Below are 16,441 nucleotides of genomic sequence, written 5' to 3' on the forward strand. Positions count from 1 at the left end.
TAGTGGCGATAAAGGCTCAAGTGCAGTGTGTTCGGAAGGCTGCCTTTTGAGCCCCTCCACGAGCAGGGGGCCTTGCCTGGTCTATAAAAGGAGTCTGTGTCACCTGCCCGTCGGCTTACGGCCACACCACCCTGAGCACGCCCGATCTCGTCTGATCTCGGAAGCTAAGCAGGGTCGGGCCTGGTTAGTACTTGGATGGGAGACCGCCTGGGAATACCAGGTGCTGTAAGCTTTTACACTGCAGCACGCTTTTACACTGCTGCTTCCTTACAAGAAACGTGGGCTTGCAATTACGTTGACGCACGGGCACACGTTAATGTCCTTCCAGTTTCAGCCTTGCTTTGGTTTTCACAGAAAAAAAGAGAACGGTGCACCGTTCCTGGTGGCACTGCAATACCAGGTCAATGCAAGGAGTGAAGAGAGCAAGCCCAAGGTTTCACCGCCCAATGCTCAAAAATGCATTTAATATTTAATCCCCATATAGAGGACATATCAGATATTAAACTGATAAGAACAGATACTACACTTGATCTTAGCCAAAAGGCCGAGAAGCGATGGCCCACCAGTGTCTGGGGCCAACTCAAGATCTTGGCGCACAAGTTACTTGTTGTGGTGCCGTGTTTCTGAAGTGCGCATAACAAAGGCTGCTGCTGCTCACCTCCACCCCCAGGTGATCTAAGTGCACCTCTGAGCCGTGACGGACAGCTGCTTGACATTTGACACACTCAAAGGGCGCAGCTATACAGCAAAGCCCACCAAAAATAACTTAAACTCTTGGACGTTCCTCTCCACGGAAGTCTTTAGTAAAAGGCGAAAGACTTGAGCATTTTGAAGAAAAACCAGAGTCAACATAGCCCCTCTCCTTGAGAGCAGCCAAGGAGTCTATCCGCCAGAGTCACCACAGTCTCGGTCGGCCCGGCCGGCCACCTTGGGACAGCCTTTCTTCAACGTTTTTGGTTTGCCGGCCAATCAACCGCCCACATTTGACTGCATGTTTGGAAGCGCATTCTTACCGTTGGTTGTGTGCTGCAGTTTTCTATCAACCGCTGAGGCTGTGGCACATTCCTCGCTCACGGGGGACACCTCCAAGGTTTAGTGGTAGATGTGAGTGCATGAGCAAAGCAGCTCTGTGTCACACCGAGCAGTACAAACTGCCGGGCCGTTTGCCAACTCCTCCGGGCTTCTGAAATGGTGAGCTGCTCCTGGCATCGCTTCAATATCAGGTCAATGTACAGGAGTGGACGGAGCAAGCGCCAAAGTATTAACCCTTGGCATGATGGCCATGGATCCATCTCCAACAATCCAGTTCTACCTACAAAGAGCCGGGAAAGGGAGCATGACATTTCCTTAGAGCTAAAAGACAACACCCACAACCATCCCATTCCCAGCAACTTGGAAATACTGGGGACGTCGCTCTGCGAGCACGTGAGAAGCCTGGAGATGGGCTCACAAGGCGGAACCTTGGGCGGCTGACCTTTGCTTACAACTACGTCATCGGGGGAGAGCGCGGACGCAGTACCCCACTAGCAAAAAATATGCAGTCAAGATTCCCACGTTTGGGGAATTTGCAGGGGTCAGCACAACCAGAGTGCAATGGCTGAGCCTCGCCCTGTGTGAACCACCTTCTTGATCATGGTATCTCCCCTGCCAGGTAAGTATGAGGTGTACTTGCCCAGCACTGGGTGGCTGTTCCCAGACACAGCTCTTTGGCTGATGGTGCAGGAAATGGATAGTCCCAGAGTCCAATGCCTTGACTCAGGTGCTCGTTAATGCTGTGCTGTGTTCAACTTCAACCTCCAGCACACATTGGAGAGGAAACACTCGACCTTTTCACTGGCATACCTGGCTGTCATTTCCTATCGATTCAGCAACAACTGCACCTGACGGCACCAACAGCAGCTTACCCATCTCGGTGTAGCTTCCTAATACTGGAATAGAGTGTAGCAGGTAGTGGCGATAAAGGCTCAAGTGCAGTGTGTTCGGAAGGCTGCCTTTTGAGCCCCTCCACGAGCAGGGGGCCTTGCCTGGTCTATAAAAGGAGTCTGTGTCACCTGCCCGTCGGCTTACGGCCACACCACCCTGAGCACGCCCGATCTCGTCTGATCTCGGAAGCTAAGCAGGGTCGGGCCTGGTTAGTACTTGGATGGGAGACCGCCTGGGAATACCAGGTGCTGTAAGCTTTTACACTGCAGCACGCTTTTACACTGCAGCACGCTTTTACACTGCTGCTTCCTTACAAGAAACGTGGGCTTGCAATTACGTTGACGCACGGGCACACGTTAATGTCCTTCCAGTTTCTGCCTTGCTTTGGTTTTCACAGAAAAAAAGAGAACGGTGCACCGTTCCTGGTGGCACTGCAATACCAGGTCAATGCAAGGAGTGAAGAGAGCAAGCCCAAGGTTTCACCGCCCAATGCTCAAAAATGCATTTAATATTTAATCCCCATATAGAGGACATATCAGATATTAAACTGATAAGAACAGATACTACACTTGATCTTAGCCAAAAGGCCGAGAAGCGATGGCCCACCAGTGTCTGGGGCCAACTCAAGATCTTGGCGCACAAGTTACTTGTTGTGGTGCCGTGTTTCTGAAGTGCGCATAACAAAGGCTGCTGCTGCTCACCTCCACCCCCAGGTGATCTAAGTGCACCTCTGAGCCGTGACGGACAGCTGCTTGACATTTGACACACTCAAAGGGCGCAGCTATACAGCAAAGCCCACCAAAAATAACTTAAACTCTTGGACGTTCCTCTCCACGGAAGTCTTTAGTAAAAGGCGAAAGACTTGAGCATTTTGAAGAAAAACCAGAGTCAACATAGCCCCTCTCCTTGAGAGCAGCCAAGGAGTCTATCCGCCAGAGTCACCACAGTCTCGGTCGGCCCGGCCGGCCACCTTGGGACAGCCTTTCTTCAACGTTTTTGGTTTGCCGGCCAATCAACCGCCCACATTTGACTGCATGTTTGGAAGCGCATTCTTACCGTTGGTTGTGTGCTGCAGTTTTCTATCAACCGCTGAGGCTGTGGCACATTCCTCGCTCACGGGGGACACCTCCAAGGTTTAGTGGTAGATGTGAGTGCATGAGCAAAGCAGCTCTGTGTCACACCGAGCAGTACAAACTGCCGGGCCGTTTCCCAACTCCTCCGGGCTTCTGAAATGGTGAGCTGCTCCTGGCATCGCTTCAATATCAGGTCAATGTACAGGAGTGGACGGAGCAAGCGCCAAAGTATTAACCCTTGGCATGATGGCCATGGATCCATCTCCAACAATCCAGTTCTACCTACAAAGAGCCGGGAAAGGGAGCATGACATTTCCTTAGAGCTAAAAGACAACACCCACAACCATCCCATTCCCAGCAACTTGGAAATACTGGGGACGTCGCTCTGCGAGCACGTGAGAAGCCTGGAGATGGGCTCACAAGGCGGAACCTTGGGCGGCTGACCTTTGCTTACAACTACGTCATCGGGGGAGAGCGCGGACGCAGTACCCCACTAGCAAAAAATATGCAGTCAAGATTCCCACGTTTGGGGAATTTGCAGGGGTCAGCACAACCAGAGTGCAATGGCTGAGCCTCGCCCTGTGTGAACCACCTTCTTGATCATGGTATCTCCCCTGCCAGGTAAGTATGAGGTGTACTTGCCCAGCACTGGGTGGCTGTTCCCAGACACAGCTCTTTGGCTGATGGTGCAGGAAATGGATAGTCCCAGAGTCCAATGCCTTGACTCAGGTGCTCGTTAATGCTGTGCTGTGTTCAACTTCAACCTCCAGCACACATTGGAGAGGAAACACTCGACCTTTTCACTGGCATACCTGGCTGTCATTTCCTATCGATTCAGCAACAACTGCACCTGACGGCACCAACAGCAGCTTACCCATCTCGGTGTAGCTTCCTAATACTGGAATAGAGTGTAGCAGGTAGTGGCGATAAAGGCTCAAGTGCAGTGTGTTCGGAAGGCTGCCTTTTGAGCCCCTCCACGAGCAGGGGGCCTTGCCTGGTCTATAAAAGGAGTCTGTGTCAGCTGCCCGTCGGCTTACGGCCACACCACCCTGAGCACGCCCGATCTCGTCTGATCTCGGAAGCTAAGCAGGGTCGGGCCTGGTTAGTACTTGGATGGGAGACCGCCTGGGAATACCAGGTGCTGTAAGCTTTTACACTGCAGCACGCTTTTACACTGCAGCACGCTTTTAAACTGCTGCTTCCTTACAAGAAACGTGGGCTTGCAATTACGTTGACGCACGGGCACACGTTAATGTCCTTCCAGTTTCAGCCTTGCTTTGGTTTTCACAGAAAAAAAGAGAACGGTGCACCGTTCCTGGTGGCACTGCAATACCAGGTCAATGCAAGGAGTGAAGAGAGCAAGCCCAAGGTTTCACCGCCCAATGCTCAAAAATGCATTTAATATTTAATCCCCATATAGAGGACATATCAGATATTAAACTGATAAGAACAGATACTACACTTGATCTTAGCCAAAAGGCCGAGAAGCGATGGCCCACCAGTGTCTGGGGCCAACTCAAGATCTTGGCGCACAAGTTACTTGTTGTGGTGCCGTGTTTCTGAAGTGCGCATAACAAAGGCTGCTGCTGCTCACCTCCACCCCCAGGTGATCTAAGTGCACCTCTGAGCCGTGACGGACAGCTGCTTGACATTTGACACACTCAAAGGGCGCAGCTATACAGCAAAGCCCACCAAAAATAACTTAAACTCTTGGACGTTCCTCTCCACGGAAGTCTTTAGTAAAAGGCGAAAGACTTGAGCATTTTGAAGAAAAACCAGAGTCAACATAGCCCCTCTCCTTGAGAGCAGCCAAGGAGTCTATCCGCCAGAGTCACCACAGTCTCGGTCGGCCCGGCCGGCCACCTTGGGACAGCCTTTCTTCAACGTTTTTGGTTTGCCGGCCAATCAACCGCCCACATTTGACTGCATGTTTGGAAGCGCATTCTTACCGTTGGTTGTGTGCTGCAGTTTTCTATCAACCGCTGAGGCTGTGGCACATTCCTCGCTCACGGGGGACACCTCCAAGGTTTAGTGGTAGATGTGAGTGCATGAGCAAAGCAGCTCTGTGTCACACCGAGCAGTACAAACTGCCGGGCCGTTTCCCAACTCCTCCGGGCTTCTGAAATGGTGAGCTGCTCCTGGCATCGCTTCAATATCAGGTCAATGTACAGGAGTGGACGGAGCAAGCGCCAAAGTATTAACCCTTGGCATGATGGCCATGGATCCATCTCCAACAATCCAGTTCTACCTACAAAGAGCCGGGAAAGGGAGCATGACATTTCCTTAGAGCTAAAAGACAACACCCACAACCATCCCATTCCCAGCAACTTGGAAATACTGGGGACGTCGCTCTGCGAGCACGTGAGAAGCCTGGAGATGGGCTCACAAGGCGGAACCTTGGGCGGCTGACCTTTGCTTACAACTACGTCATCGGGGGAGAGCGCGGACGCAGTACCCCACTAGCAAAAAATATGCAGTCAAGATTCCCACGTTTGGGGAATTTGCAGGGGTCAGCACAACCAGAGTGCAATGGCTGAGCCTCGCCCTGGGTGAACCACCTTCTTGATCATGGTATCTCCCCTGCCAGGTAAGTATGAGGTGTACTTGCCCAGCACTGGGTGGCTGTTCCCAGACACAGCTCTTTGGCTGATGGTGCAGGAAATGGATAGTCCCAGAGTCCAATGCCTTGACTCAGGTGCTCGTTAATGCTGTGCTGTGTTCAACTTCAACCTCCAGCACACATTGGAGAGGAAACACTCGACCTTTTCACTGGCATACCTGGCTGTCATTTCCTATCGATTCAGCAACAACTGCACCTGACGGCACCAACAGCAGCTTACCCATCTCGGTGTAGCTTCCTAATACTGGAATAGAGTGTAGCAGGTAGTGGCGATAAAGGCTCAAGTGCAGTGTGTTCGGAAGGCTGCCTTTTGAGCCCCTCCACGAGCAGGGGGCCTTGCCTGGTCTATAAAAGGAGTCTGTGTCAGCTGCCCGTCGGCTTACGGCCACACCACCCTGAGCACGCCCGATCTCGTCTGATCTCGGAAGCTAAGCAGGGTCGGGCCTGGTTAGTACTTGGATGGGAGACCGCCTGGGAATACCAGGTGCTGTAAGCTTTTACACTGCAGCACGCTTTTACACTGCAGCACGCTTTTACACTGCTGCTTCCTTACAAGAAACGTGGGCTTGCAATTACGTTGACGCACGGGCACACGTTAATGTCCTTCCAGTTTCAGCCTTGCTTTGGTTTTCACAGAAAAAAAGAGAACGGTGCACCGTTCCTGGTGGCACTGCAATACCAGGTCAATGCAAGGAGTGAAGAGAGCAAGCCCAAGGTTTCACCGCCCAATGCTCAAAAATGCATTTAATATTTAATCCCCATATAGAGGACATATCAGATATTAAACTGATAAGAACAGATACTACACTTGATCTTAGCCAAAAGGCCGAGAAGCGATGGCCCACCAGTGTCTGGGGCCAACTCAAGATCTTGGCGCACAAGTTACTTGTTGTGGTGCCGTGTTTCTGAAGTGCGCATAACAAAGGCTGCTGCTGCTCACCTCCACCCCCAGGTGATCTAAGTGCACCTCTGAGCCGTGACGGACAGCTGCTTGACATTTGACACACTCAAAGGGCGCAGCTATACAGCAAAGCCCACCAAAAATAACTTAAACTTTTGGACGTTCCTCTCCACGGAAGTCTTTAGTAAAAGGCGAAAGACTTGAGCATTTTGAAGAAAAACCAGAGTCAACATAGCCCCTCTCCTTGAGAGCAGCCAAGGAGTCTATCCGCCAGAGTCACCACAGTCTCGGTCGGCCCGGCCGGCCACCTTGGGACAGCCTTTCTTCAACGTTTTTGGTTTGCCGGCCAATCAACCGCCCACATTTGACTGCATGTTTGGAAGCGCATTCTTACCGTTGGTTGTGTGCTGCAGTTTTCTATCAACCGCTGAGGCTGTGGCACATTCCTCGCTCACGGGGGACACCTCCAAGGTTTAGTGGTAGATGTGAGTGCATGAGCAAAGCAGCTCTGTGTCACACCGAGCAGTACAAACTGCCGGGCCGTTTCCCAACTCCTCCGGGCTTCTGAAATGGTGAGCTGCTCCTGGCATCGCTTCAATATCAGGTCAATGTACAGGAGTGGACGGAGCAAGCGCCAAAGTATTAACCCTTGGCATGATGGCCATGGATCCATCTCCAACAATCCAGTTCTACCTACAAAGAGCCGGGAAAGGGAGCATGACATTTCCTTAGAGCTAAAAGACAACACCCACAACCATCCCATTCCCAGCAACTTGGAAATACTGGGGACGTCGCTCTGCGAGCACGTGAGAAGCCTGGAGATGGGCTCACAAGGCGGAACCTTGGGCGGCTGACCTTTGCTTACAACTACGTCATCGGGGGAGAGCGCGGACGCAGTACCCCACTAGCAAAAAATATGCAGTCAAGATTCCCACGTTTGGGGAATTTGCAGGGGTCAGCACAACCAGAGTGCAATGGCTGAGCCTCGCCCTGGGTGAACCACCTTCTTGATCATGGTATCTCCCCTGCCAGGTAAGTATGAGGTGTACTTGCCCAGCACTGGGTGGCTGTTCCCAGACACAGCTCTTTGGCTGATGGTGCAGGAAATGGATAGTCCCAGAGTCCAATGCCTTGACTCAGGTGCTCGTTAATGCTGTGCTGTGTTCAACTTCAACCTCCAGCACACATTGGAGAGGAAACACTCGACCTTTTCACTGGCATACCTGGCTGTCATTTCCTATCGATTCAGCAACAACTGCACCTGACGGCACCAACAGCAGCTTACCCATCTCGGTGTAGCTTCCTAATACTGGAATAGAGTGTAGCAGGTAGTGGCGATAAAGGCTCAAGTGCAGTGTGTTCGGAAGGCTGCCTTTTGAGCCCCTCCACGAGCAGGGGGCCTTGCCTGGTCTATAAAAGGAGTCTGTGTCAGCTGCCCGTCGGCTTACGGCCACACCACCCTGAGCACGCCCGATCTCGTCTGATCTCGGAAGCTAAGCAGGGTCGGGCCTGGTTAGTACTTGGATGGGAGACCGCCTGGGAATACCAGGTGCTGTAAGCTTTTACACTGCAGCACGCTTTTACACTGCAGCACGCTTTTACACTGCAGCACGCTTTTACACTGCTGCTTCCTTACAAGAAACGTGGGCTTGCAATTACGTTGACGCACGGGCACACGTTAATGTCCTTCCAGTTTCTGCCTTGCTTTGGTTTTCACAGAAAAAAAGAGAACGGTGCACCGTTCCTGGTGGCACTGCAATACCAGGTCAATGCAAGGAGTGAAGAGAGCAAGCCCAAGGTTTCACCGCCCAATGCTCAAAAATGCATTTAATATTTAATCCCCATATAGAGGACATATCAGATATTAAACTGATAAGAACAGATACTACACTTGATCTTAGCCAAAAGGCCGAGAAGCGATGGCCCACCAGTGTCTGGGGCCAACTCAAGATCTTGGCGCACAAGTTACTTGTTGTGGTGCCGTGTTTCTGAAGTGCGCATAACAAAGGCTGCTGCTGCTCACCTCCACCCCCAGGTGATCTAAGTGCACCTCTGAGCCGTGACGGACAGCTGCTTGACATTTGACACACTCAAAGGGCGCAGCTATACAGCAAAGCCCACCAAAAATAACTTAAACTCTTGGACGTTCCTCTCCACGGAAGTCTTTAGTAAAAGGCGAAAGACTTGAGCATTTTGAAGAAAAACCACAGTCAACATAGCCCCTCTCCTTGAGAGCAGCCAAGGAGTCTATCCGCCAGAGTCACCACAGTCTCGGTCGGCCCGGCCGGCCACCTTGGGACAGCCTTTCTTCAACGTTTTTGGTTTGCCGGCCAATCAACCGCCCACATTTGACTGCATGTTTGGAAGCGCATTCTTACCGTTGGTTGTGTGCTGCAGTTTTCTATCAACCGCTGAGGCTGTGGCACATTCCTCGCTCACGGGGGACACCTCCAAGGTTTAGTGGTAGATGTGAGTGCATGAGCAAAGCAGCTCTGTGTCACACCGAGCAGTACAAACTGCCGGGCCGTTTCCCAACTCCTCCGGGCTTCTGAAATGGTGAGCTGCTCCTGGCATCGCTTCAATATCAGGTCAATGTACAGGAGTGGACGGAGCAAGCGCCAAAGTATTAACCCTTGGCATGATGGCCATGGATCCATCTCCAACAATCCAGTTCTACCTACAAAGAGCCGGGAAAGGGAGCATGACATTTCCTTAGAGCTAAAAGACAACACCCACAACCATCCCATTCCCAGCAACTTGGAAAGACTGGGGATGTCGCTCTGCGAGCACGTGAGAAGCCTGGAGATGGGCACACAAGGCGGAACCTTGGGCGGCTGACCTTTGCTTACAACTACGTCATCGGGGGAGAGCGCGGACGCAGTACCCCACTAGCAAAAAATATGCAGTCAAGATTCCCACGTTTGGGGAATTTGCAGGGGTCAGCACAACCAGAGTGCAATGGCTGAGCCTCGCCCTGGGTGAACCACCTTCTTGATCATGGTATCTCCCCTGCCAGGTAAGTATGAGGTGTACTTGCCCAGCACTGGGTGGCTGTTCCCAGACACAGCTCTTTGGCTGATGGTGCAGGAAATGGATAGTCCCAGAGTCCAATGCCTTGACTCAGGTGCTCGTTAATGCTGTGCTGTGTTCAACTTCAACCTCCAGCACACATTGGAGAGGAAACACTCGACCTTTTCACTGGCATACCTGGCTGTCATTTCCTATCGATTCAGCAACAACTGCACCTGACGGCACCAACAGCAGCTTACCCATCTCGGTGTAGCTTCCTAATACTGGAATAGAGTGTAGCAGGTAGTGGCGATAAAGGCTCAAGTGCAGTGTGTTCGGAAGGCTGCCTTTTGAGCCCCTCCACGAGCAGGGGGCCTTGCCTGGTCTATAAAAGGAGTCTGTGTCACCTGCCCGTCGGCTTACGGCCACACCACCCTGAGCACGCCCGATCTCGTCTGATCTCGGAAGCTAAGCAGGGTCGGGCCTGGTTAGTACTTGGATGGGAGACCGCCTGGGAATACCAGGTGCTGTAAGCTTTTACACTGCAGCACGCTTTTACACTGCAGCACGCTTTTACACTGCAGCACGCTTTTACACTGCAGCACGCTTTTACACTGCTGCTTCCTTACAAGAAACGTGGGCTTGCAATTACGTTGACGCACGGGCACACGTTAATGTCCTTCCCGTTACTGCCTTGCTTTGGTTTTCACAGAAAAAAAGAGAACGGTGCACCGTTCCTGGTGGCACTGCAATACCAGGTCAATGCAAGGAGTGAAGAGAGCAAGCCCAAGGTTTCACCGCCCAATGCTCAAAAATGCATTTAATATTTAATCCCCATATAGAGGACATATCAGATATTAAACTGATAAGAACAGATACTACACTTGATCTTAGCCAAAAGGCCGAGAAGCGATGGCCCACCAGTGTCTGGGGGCAACTCAAGATGTTGGCGCACAAGTTACTTGTGGTGCCGTGTTTCTGAAGTGCGCATAACAAAGGCTGCTGCTGCTCACCTCCACCCCCAGGTGATCTAAGTGCACCTCTGAGCCGTGACGGACAGCTGCTTGACATTTGACACACTCAAAGGGCGCAGCCATACAGCAAAGCCCACCAAAAATAACTTAAACTCTTGGACGTTCCTCTCCACGGAAGTCTTTAGTAAAAGGCGAAAGACTTGAGCATTTTGAAGAAAAACCAGAGTCAACATAGCCCCTCTCCTTGAGAGCAGCCAAGGAGTCTATCCGCCAGAGTCACCACAGTCTCGGTCGGCCCGGCCGGCCACCTTGGGACAGCCTTTCTTCAACGTTTTTGGTTTGCCGGCCAATCAACCGCCCACATTTGACTGCATGTTTGGAAGCACATTCTTACCGTTGGTTGTGTGCTGCAGTTTTCTATCAACCGCTGAGGCTGTGGCACATTCCTCGCTCACGGGGGACACCTCCAAGGTTTAGTGGTAGATGTGAGTGCATGAGCAAAGCAGCTCTGTGTCACACCGAGCAGTACAAACTGCCGGGCCGTTTCCCAACTCCTCCGGGCTTCTGAAATGGTGAGCTGCTCCTGGCATCGCTTCAATATCAGGTCAATGTACAGGAGTGGACGGAGCAAGCGCCAAAGTATTAACCCTTGGCATGATGGCCATGGATCCATCTCCAACAATCCAGTTCTACCTACAAAGAGCCGGGAAAGGGAGCATGACATTTCCTTAGAGCTTAAAGACAACACCCACAACCATCCCATTCCCAGCAACTTGGAAATACTGGGGACGTCGCTCTGCGAGCACGTGAGAAGCCTGGAGATGGGCTCACAAGGCGGAACCTTGGGCGGCTGACCTTTGCTTACAACTACGTCATCGGGGGAGAGCGCGGACGCAGTACCCCACTAGCAAAAAATATGCAGTCAAGATTCCCACGTTTGGGGAATTTGCAGGGGTCAGCACAACCAGAGTGCAATGGCTGAGCCTCGCCCTGGGTGAACCACCTTCTTGATCATGGTATCTCCCCTGCCAGGTAAGTATGAGGTGTACTTGCCCAGCACTGGGTGGCTGTTCCCAGACACAGCTCTTTGGCTGATGGTGCAGGAAATGGATAGTCCCAGAGTCCAATGCCTTGACTCAGGTGCTCGTTAATGCTGTGCTGTGTTCAACTTCAACCTCCAGCACACATTGGAGAGGAAACACTCGACCTTTTCACTGGCATACCTGGCTGTCATTTCCTATCGATTCAGCAACAACTGCACCTGACGGCACCAACAGCAGCTTACCCATCTCGGTGTAGCTTCCTAATACTGGAATAGAGTGTAGCAGGTAGTGGCGATAAAGGCTCAAGTGCAGTGTGTTCGGAAGGCTGCCTTTTGAGCCCCTCCACGAGCAGGGGGCCTTGCCTGGTCTATAAAAGGAGTCTGTGTCACCTGCCCGTCGGCTTACGGCCACACCACCCTGAGCACGCCCGATCTCGTCTGATCTCGGAAGCTAAGCAGGGTCGGGCCTGGTTAGTACTTGGATGGGAGACCGCCTGGGAATACCAGGTGCTGTAAGCTTTTACACTGCAGCACGCTTTTACACTGCAGCACGCTTTTACACTGCAGCACGCTTTTACACTGCAGCACGCTTTTACACTGCTGCTTCCTTACAAGAAACGTGGGCTTGCAATTACGTTGACGCACGGGCACACGTTAATGTCCTTCCCGTTACTGCCTTGCTTTGGTTTTCACAGAAAAAAAGAGAACGGTGCACCGTTCCTGGTGGCACTGCAATACCAGGTCAATGCAAGGAGTGAAGAGAGCAAGCCCAAGGTTTCACCGCCCAATGCTCAAAAATGCATTTAATATTTAATCCCCATATAGAGGACATATCAGATATTAAACTGATAAGAACAGATACTACACTTGATCTTAGCCAAAAGGCCGAGAAGCGATGGCCCACCAGTGTCTGGGGGCAACTCAAGATGTTGGCGCACAAGTTACTTGTGGTGCCGTGTTTCTGAAGTGCGCATAACAAAGGCTGCTGCTGCTCACCTCCACCCCCAGGTGATCTAAGTGCACCTCTGAGCCGTGACGGACAGCTGCTTGACATTTGACACACTCAAAGGGCGCAGCCATACAGCAAAGCCCACCAAAAATAACTTAAACTCTTGGACGTTCCTCTCCACGGAAGTCTTTAGTAAAAGGCGAAAGACTTGAGCATTTTGAAGAAAAACCAGAGTCAACATAGCCCCTCTCCTTGAGAGCAGCCAAGGAGTCTATCCGCCAGAGTCACCACAGTCTCGGTCGGCCCGGCCGGCCACCTTGGGACAGCCTTTCTTCAACGTTTTTGGTTTGCCGGCCAATCAACCGCCCACATTTGACTGCATGTTTGGAAGCACATTCTTACCGTTGGTTGTGTGCTGCAGTTTTCTATCAACCGCTGAGGCTGTGGCACATTCCTCGCTCACGGGGGACACCTCCAAGGTTTAGTGGTAGATGTGAGTGCATGAGCAAAGCAGCTCTGTGTCACACCGAGCAGTACAAACTGCCGGGCCGTTTCCCAACTCCTCCGGGCTTCTGAAATGGTGAGCTGCTCCTGGCATCGCTTCAATATCAGGTCAATGTACAGGAGTGGACGGAGCAAGCGCCAAAGTATTAACCCTTGGCATGATGGCCATGGATCCATCTCCAACAATCCAGTTCTACCTACAAAGAGCCGGGAAAGGGAGCATGACATTTCCTTAGAGCTTAAAGACAACACCCACAACCATCCCATTCCCAGCAACTTGGAAATACTGGGGACGTCGCTCTGCGAGCACGTGAGAAGCCTGGAGATGGGCTCACAAGGCGGAACCTTGGGCGGCTGACCTTTGCTTACAACTACGTCATCGGGGGAGAGCGCGGACGCAGTACCCCACTAGCAAAAAATATGCAGTCAAGATTCCCACGTTTGGGGAATTTGCAGGGGTCAGCACAACCAGAGTGCAATGGCTGAGCCTCGCCCTGGGTGAACCACCTTCTTGATCATGGTATCTCCCCTGCCAGGTAAGTATGAGGTGTACTTGCCCAGCACTGGGTGGCTGTTCCCAGACACAGCTCTTTGGCTGATGGTGCAGGAAATGGATAGTCCCAGAGTCCAATGCCTTGACTCAGGTGCTCGTTAATGCTGTGCTGTGTTCAACTTCAACCTCCAGCACACATTGGAGAGGAAACACTCGACCTTTTCACTGGCATACCTGGCTGTCATTTCCTATCGATTCAGCAACAACTGCACCTGACGGCACCAACAGCAGCTTACCCATCTCGGTGTAGCTTCCTAATACTGGAATAGAGTGTAGCAGGTAGTGGCGATAAAGGCTCAAGTGCAGTGTGTTCGGAAGGCTGCCTTTTGAGCCCCTCCACGAGCAGGGGGCCTTGCCTGGTCTATAAAAGGAGTCTGTGTCACCTGCCTGTCGGCTTACGGCCACACCACCCTGAGCACGCCCGATCTCGTCTGATCTCGGAAGCTAAGCAGGGTCGGGCCTGGTTAGTACTTGGATGGGAGACCGCCTGGGAATACCAGGTGCTGTAAGCTTTTACACTGCAGCAAGCTTTTACACTGCTGCTTCCTTACAAGAAACGTGGGCTTGCAATTACGTTGACGCACGGGCACACGTTAATGTCCTTCCAGTTTCAGCCTTGCTTTGGTTTTCACAGAAAAAAAGAGAACGGTGCACCGTTCCTGGTGGCACTGCAATACCAGGTCAATGCAAGGAGTGAAGAGAGCAAGCCCAAGGTTTCACCGCCCAATGCTCAAAAATGCATTTAATATTTAATCCCCATATAGAGGACATATCAGATATTAAACTGATAAGAACAGATACTACACTTGATCTTAGCCAAAAGGCCGAGAAGCGATGGCCCACCAGTGTCTGGGGCCAACTCAAGATCTTGGCGCACAAGTTACTTGTTGTGGTGCCGTGTTTCTGAAGTGCACATAACAAAGGCTGCTGCTGCTCACCTCCACCCCCAGGTGATCTAAGTGCACCTCTGAGCCGTGACGGACAGCTGCTTGACATTTGACACACTCAAAGGGCGCAGCCATACAGCAAAGCCCACCAAAAATAACTTAAACTCTTGGACGTTCCTCTCCACGGAAGTCTTTAGTAAAAGGCGAAAGACTTGAGCATTTTGAAGAAAAACCAGAGTCAACATAGCCCCTCTCCTTGAGAGCAGCCAAGGAGTCTATCCGCCAGAGTCACCACAGTCTCGGTCGGCCCGGCCGGCCACCTTGGGACAGCCTTTCTTCAACGTTTTTGGTTTGCCGGCCAATCAACCGCCCACATTTGACTGCATGTTTGGAAGCGCATTCTTACCGTTGGTTGTGTGCTGCAGTTTTCTATCAACCGCTGAGGCTGTGGCACATTCCTCGCTCACGGGGGACACCTCCAAGGTTTAGTGGTAGATGTGAGTGCATGAGCAAAGCAGCTCTGTGTCACACCGAGCAGTACAAACTGCCGGGCCGTTTCCCAACTCCTCCGGGCTTCTGAAATGGTGAGCTGCTCCTGGCATCGCTTCAATATCAGGTCAATGTACAGGAGTGGACGGAGCAAGCGCCAAAGTATTAACCCTTGGCATGATGGCCATGGATCCATCTCCAACAATCCAGTTCTACCTACAAAGAGCCGGGAAAGGGAGCATGACATTTCCTTAGAGCTAAAAGACAACACCCACAACCATCCCATTCCCAGCAACTTGGAAATACTGGGGACGTCGCTCTGCGAGCACGTGAGAAGCCTGGAGATGGGCTCACAAGGCGGAACCTTGGGCGGCTGACCTTTGCTTACAACTACGTCATCGGGGGAGAGCGCGGACGCAGTACCCCACTAGCAAAAAATATGCAGTCAAGATTCCCACGTTTGGGGAATTTGCAGGGGTCAGCACAACCAGAGTGCAATGGCTGAGCCTCGCCCTGGGTGAACCACCTTCTTGATCATGGTATCTCCCCTGCCAGGTAAGTATGAGGTGTACTTGCCCAGCACTGGGTGGCTGTTCCCAGACACAGCTCTTTGGCTGATGGTGCAGGAAATGGATAGTCCCAGAGTCCAATGCCTTGACTCAGGTGCTCGTTAATGCTGTGCTGTGTTCAACTTCAACCTCCAGCACACATTGGAGAGGAAACACTCGACCTTTTCACTGGCATACCTGGCTGTCATTTCCTATCGATTCAGCAACAACTGCACCTGACGGCACCAACAGCAGCTTACCCATCTCGGTGTAGCTTCCTAATACTGGAATAGAGTGTAGCAGGTAGTGGCGATAAAGGCTCAAGTGCAGTGTGTTCGGAAGGCTGCCTTTTGAGCCCCTCCACGAGCAGGGGGCCTTGCCTGGTCTATAAAAGGAGTCTGTGTCACCTGCCCTTCGGCTTACGGCCACACCACCCTGAGCACGCCCGATCTCGTCTGATCTCGGAAGCTAAGCAGGGTCGGGCCTGGTTAGTACTTGGATGGGAGACCGCCTGGGAATACCAGGTGCTGTAAGCTTTTACACTGCAGCACGCTTTTACACTGCAGCACGCTTTTACACTGCTGCTTCCTTACAAGAAACGTGGGCTTGCAATTACGTTGACGCACGGGCACACGTTAATGTCCTTCCAGTTTCAGCCTTGCTTTGGTTTTCACAGAAAAAAAGAGAACGGTGCACCGTTCCTGGTGGCACTGCAATACCAGGTCAATGCAAGGAGTGAAGAGAGCAAGCCCAAGGTTTCACCGCCCAATGCTCAAAAATGCATTTAATATTTAATCCCCATATAGAGGACATATCAGATATTAAACTGATAAGAACAGATACTACACTTGATCTTAGCCAAAAGGCCGAGAAGCGATGGCCCACCAGTGTCTGGGGCCAACTCAAGATCTTGGCGCACAAGTTACTTGTTGTGGTGCCCTGTTTCTGAAGTGCGCATAACAAAGGCTG

The 16,441-nt window shown here is 51.9% G+C and overlaps 34 non-coding genes across 34 annotated transcripts; 9 read left to right on the top strand and 25 right to left on the bottom strand.

The window, feature by feature from the left end:
* Positions 1-113: 113 nt before the first annotated feature.
* LOC131450645 (5S ribosomal RNA) lies at positions 114-232 on the top strand. Its single transcript, XR_009235541.1, has one exon. It is a non-coding gene; the product is annotated as a 5S ribosomal RNA (ribosomal RNA).
* Positions 233-363: 131 nt separating this feature from the next.
* On the bottom strand, positions 364-556 carry LOC131450557 (U2 spliceosomal RNA). Its single transcript, XR_009235457.1, has one exon. It is a non-coding gene; the product is annotated as a U2 spliceosomal RNA (small nuclear RNA).
* A 179-nt stretch (positions 557-735) lies between these two features.
* On the bottom strand, positions 736-848 carry LOC131450607 (U5 spliceosomal RNA). Its single transcript, XR_009235505.1, has one exon. It is a non-coding gene; the product is annotated as a U5 spliceosomal RNA (small nuclear RNA).
* A 647-nt stretch (positions 849-1,495) lies between these two features.
* On the bottom strand, positions 1,496-1,659 carry LOC131450541 (U1 spliceosomal RNA). Its single transcript, XR_009235443.1, has one exon. It is a non-coding gene; the product is annotated as a U1 spliceosomal RNA (small nuclear RNA).
* A 402-nt stretch (positions 1,660-2,061) lies between these two features.
* Positions 2,062-2,180, top strand: LOC131450657 (5S ribosomal RNA). The gene has a single exon (XR_009235552.1). It is a non-coding gene; the product is annotated as a 5S ribosomal RNA (ribosomal RNA).
* A 149-nt stretch (positions 2,181-2,329) lies between these two features.
* LOC131450558 (U2 spliceosomal RNA) lies at positions 2,330-2,522 on the bottom strand. Its single transcript, XR_009235458.1, has one exon. It is a non-coding gene; the product is annotated as a U2 spliceosomal RNA (small nuclear RNA).
* Positions 2,523-2,701: 179 nt separating this feature from the next.
* LOC131450608 (U5 spliceosomal RNA) lies at positions 2,702-2,814 on the bottom strand. Its single transcript, XR_009235506.1, has one exon. It is a non-coding gene; the product is annotated as a U5 spliceosomal RNA (small nuclear RNA).
* A 647-nt stretch (positions 2,815-3,461) lies between these two features.
* On the bottom strand, positions 3,462-3,625 carry LOC131450542 (U1 spliceosomal RNA). The gene has a single exon (XR_009235444.1). It is a non-coding gene; the product is annotated as a U1 spliceosomal RNA (small nuclear RNA).
* Positions 3,626-4,027: 402 nt separating this feature from the next.
* LOC131450661 (5S ribosomal RNA) lies at positions 4,028-4,146 on the top strand. The gene has a single exon (XR_009235556.1). It is a non-coding gene; the product is annotated as a 5S ribosomal RNA (ribosomal RNA).
* Positions 4,147-4,295: 149 nt separating this feature from the next.
* Positions 4,296-4,488, bottom strand: LOC131450559 (U2 spliceosomal RNA). The gene has a single exon (XR_009235459.1). It is a non-coding gene; the product is annotated as a U2 spliceosomal RNA (small nuclear RNA).
* Positions 4,489-4,667: 179 nt separating this feature from the next.
* On the bottom strand, positions 4,668-4,780 carry LOC131450610 (U5 spliceosomal RNA). Its single transcript, XR_009235507.1, has one exon. It is a non-coding gene; the product is annotated as a U5 spliceosomal RNA (small nuclear RNA).
* Positions 4,781-5,427: 647 nt separating this feature from the next.
* Positions 5,428-5,591, bottom strand: LOC131450513 (U1 spliceosomal RNA). Its single transcript, XR_009235416.1, has one exon. It is a non-coding gene; the product is annotated as a U1 spliceosomal RNA (small nuclear RNA).
* Positions 5,592-5,993: 402 nt separating this feature from the next.
* Positions 5,994-6,112, top strand: LOC131450662 (5S ribosomal RNA). Its single transcript, XR_009235557.1, has one exon. It is a non-coding gene; the product is annotated as a 5S ribosomal RNA (ribosomal RNA).
* A 149-nt stretch (positions 6,113-6,261) lies between these two features.
* On the bottom strand, positions 6,262-6,454 carry LOC131450560 (U2 spliceosomal RNA). The gene has a single exon (XR_009235460.1). It is a non-coding gene; the product is annotated as a U2 spliceosomal RNA (small nuclear RNA).
* A 179-nt stretch (positions 6,455-6,633) lies between these two features.
* Positions 6,634-6,746, bottom strand: LOC131450648 (U5 spliceosomal RNA). The gene has a single exon (XR_009235544.1). It is a non-coding gene; the product is annotated as a U5 spliceosomal RNA (small nuclear RNA).
* A 647-nt stretch (positions 6,747-7,393) lies between these two features.
* LOC131450514 (U1 spliceosomal RNA) lies at positions 7,394-7,557 on the bottom strand. The gene has a single exon (XR_009235417.1). It is a non-coding gene; the product is annotated as a U1 spliceosomal RNA (small nuclear RNA).
* A 402-nt stretch (positions 7,558-7,959) lies between these two features.
* Positions 7,960-8,078, top strand: LOC131450663 (5S ribosomal RNA). Its single transcript, XR_009235558.1, has one exon. It is a non-coding gene; the product is annotated as a 5S ribosomal RNA (ribosomal RNA).
* Positions 8,079-8,245: 167 nt separating this feature from the next.
* On the bottom strand, positions 8,246-8,438 carry LOC131450562 (U2 spliceosomal RNA). Its single transcript, XR_009235461.1, has one exon. It is a non-coding gene; the product is annotated as a U2 spliceosomal RNA (small nuclear RNA).
* A 179-nt stretch (positions 8,439-8,617) lies between these two features.
* Positions 8,618-8,730, bottom strand: LOC131450650 (U5 spliceosomal RNA). Its single transcript, XR_009235546.1, has one exon. It is a non-coding gene; the product is annotated as a U5 spliceosomal RNA (small nuclear RNA).
* A 647-nt stretch (positions 8,731-9,377) lies between these two features.
* LOC131450516 (U1 spliceosomal RNA) lies at positions 9,378-9,541 on the bottom strand. Its single transcript, XR_009235419.1, has one exon. It is a non-coding gene; the product is annotated as a U1 spliceosomal RNA (small nuclear RNA).
* Positions 9,542-9,943: 402 nt separating this feature from the next.
* On the top strand, positions 9,944-10,062 carry LOC131450664 (5S ribosomal RNA). Its single transcript, XR_009235559.1, has one exon. It is a non-coding gene; the product is annotated as a 5S ribosomal RNA (ribosomal RNA).
* Positions 10,063-10,247: 185 nt separating this feature from the next.
* Positions 10,248-10,440, bottom strand: LOC131450564 (U2 spliceosomal RNA). The gene has a single exon (XR_009235463.1). It is a non-coding gene; the product is annotated as a U2 spliceosomal RNA (small nuclear RNA).
* A 176-nt stretch (positions 10,441-10,616) lies between these two features.
* LOC131450630 (U5 spliceosomal RNA) lies at positions 10,617-10,729 on the bottom strand. The gene has a single exon (XR_009235526.1). It is a non-coding gene; the product is annotated as a U5 spliceosomal RNA (small nuclear RNA).
* Positions 10,730-11,376: 647 nt separating this feature from the next.
* LOC131450517 (U1 spliceosomal RNA) lies at positions 11,377-11,540 on the bottom strand. The gene has a single exon (XR_009235420.1). It is a non-coding gene; the product is annotated as a U1 spliceosomal RNA (small nuclear RNA).
* A 402-nt stretch (positions 11,541-11,942) lies between these two features.
* LOC131450665 (5S ribosomal RNA) lies at positions 11,943-12,061 on the top strand. Its single transcript, XR_009235560.1, has one exon. It is a non-coding gene; the product is annotated as a 5S ribosomal RNA (ribosomal RNA).
* A 185-nt stretch (positions 12,062-12,246) lies between these two features.
* LOC131450565 (U2 spliceosomal RNA) lies at positions 12,247-12,439 on the bottom strand. Its single transcript, XR_009235464.1, has one exon. It is a non-coding gene; the product is annotated as a U2 spliceosomal RNA (small nuclear RNA).
* Positions 12,440-12,615: 176 nt separating this feature from the next.
* On the bottom strand, positions 12,616-12,728 carry LOC131450631 (U5 spliceosomal RNA). Its single transcript, XR_009235527.1, has one exon. It is a non-coding gene; the product is annotated as a U5 spliceosomal RNA (small nuclear RNA).
* Positions 12,729-13,375: 647 nt separating this feature from the next.
* Positions 13,376-13,539, bottom strand: LOC131450518 (U1 spliceosomal RNA). Its single transcript, XR_009235421.1, has one exon. It is a non-coding gene; the product is annotated as a U1 spliceosomal RNA (small nuclear RNA).
* Positions 13,540-13,941: 402 nt separating this feature from the next.
* On the top strand, positions 13,942-14,060 carry LOC131450668 (5S ribosomal RNA). The gene has a single exon (XR_009235562.1). It is a non-coding gene; the product is annotated as a 5S ribosomal RNA (ribosomal RNA).
* Positions 14,061-14,191: 131 nt separating this feature from the next.
* Positions 14,192-14,384, bottom strand: LOC131450566 (U2 spliceosomal RNA). The gene has a single exon (XR_009235465.1). It is a non-coding gene; the product is annotated as a U2 spliceosomal RNA (small nuclear RNA).
* Positions 14,385-14,563: 179 nt separating this feature from the next.
* LOC131450632 (U5 spliceosomal RNA) lies at positions 14,564-14,676 on the bottom strand. Its single transcript, XR_009235528.1, has one exon. It is a non-coding gene; the product is annotated as a U5 spliceosomal RNA (small nuclear RNA).
* A 647-nt stretch (positions 14,677-15,323) lies between these two features.
* LOC131450519 (U1 spliceosomal RNA) lies at positions 15,324-15,487 on the bottom strand. The gene has a single exon (XR_009235422.1). It is a non-coding gene; the product is annotated as a U1 spliceosomal RNA (small nuclear RNA).
* Positions 15,488-15,889: 402 nt separating this feature from the next.
* On the top strand, positions 15,890-16,008 carry LOC131450669 (5S ribosomal RNA). Its single transcript, XR_009235563.1, has one exon. It is a non-coding gene; the product is annotated as a 5S ribosomal RNA (ribosomal RNA).
* A 149-nt stretch (positions 16,009-16,157) lies between these two features.
* Positions 16,158-16,350, bottom strand: LOC131450567 (U2 spliceosomal RNA). The gene has a single exon (XR_009235466.1). It is a non-coding gene; the product is annotated as a U2 spliceosomal RNA (small nuclear RNA).
* Between the last annotated feature and the right edge of the window lie 91 nt (positions 16,351-16,441).

This window comes from Solea solea, unplaced genomic scaffold (assembly GCF_958295425.1).
Source record: "Solea solea unplaced genomic scaffold, fSolSol10.1 scaffold_44, whole genome shotgun sequence".
NCBI lineage: Eukaryota > Metazoa > Chordata > Actinopteri > Pleuronectiformes > Soleidae > Solea > Solea solea.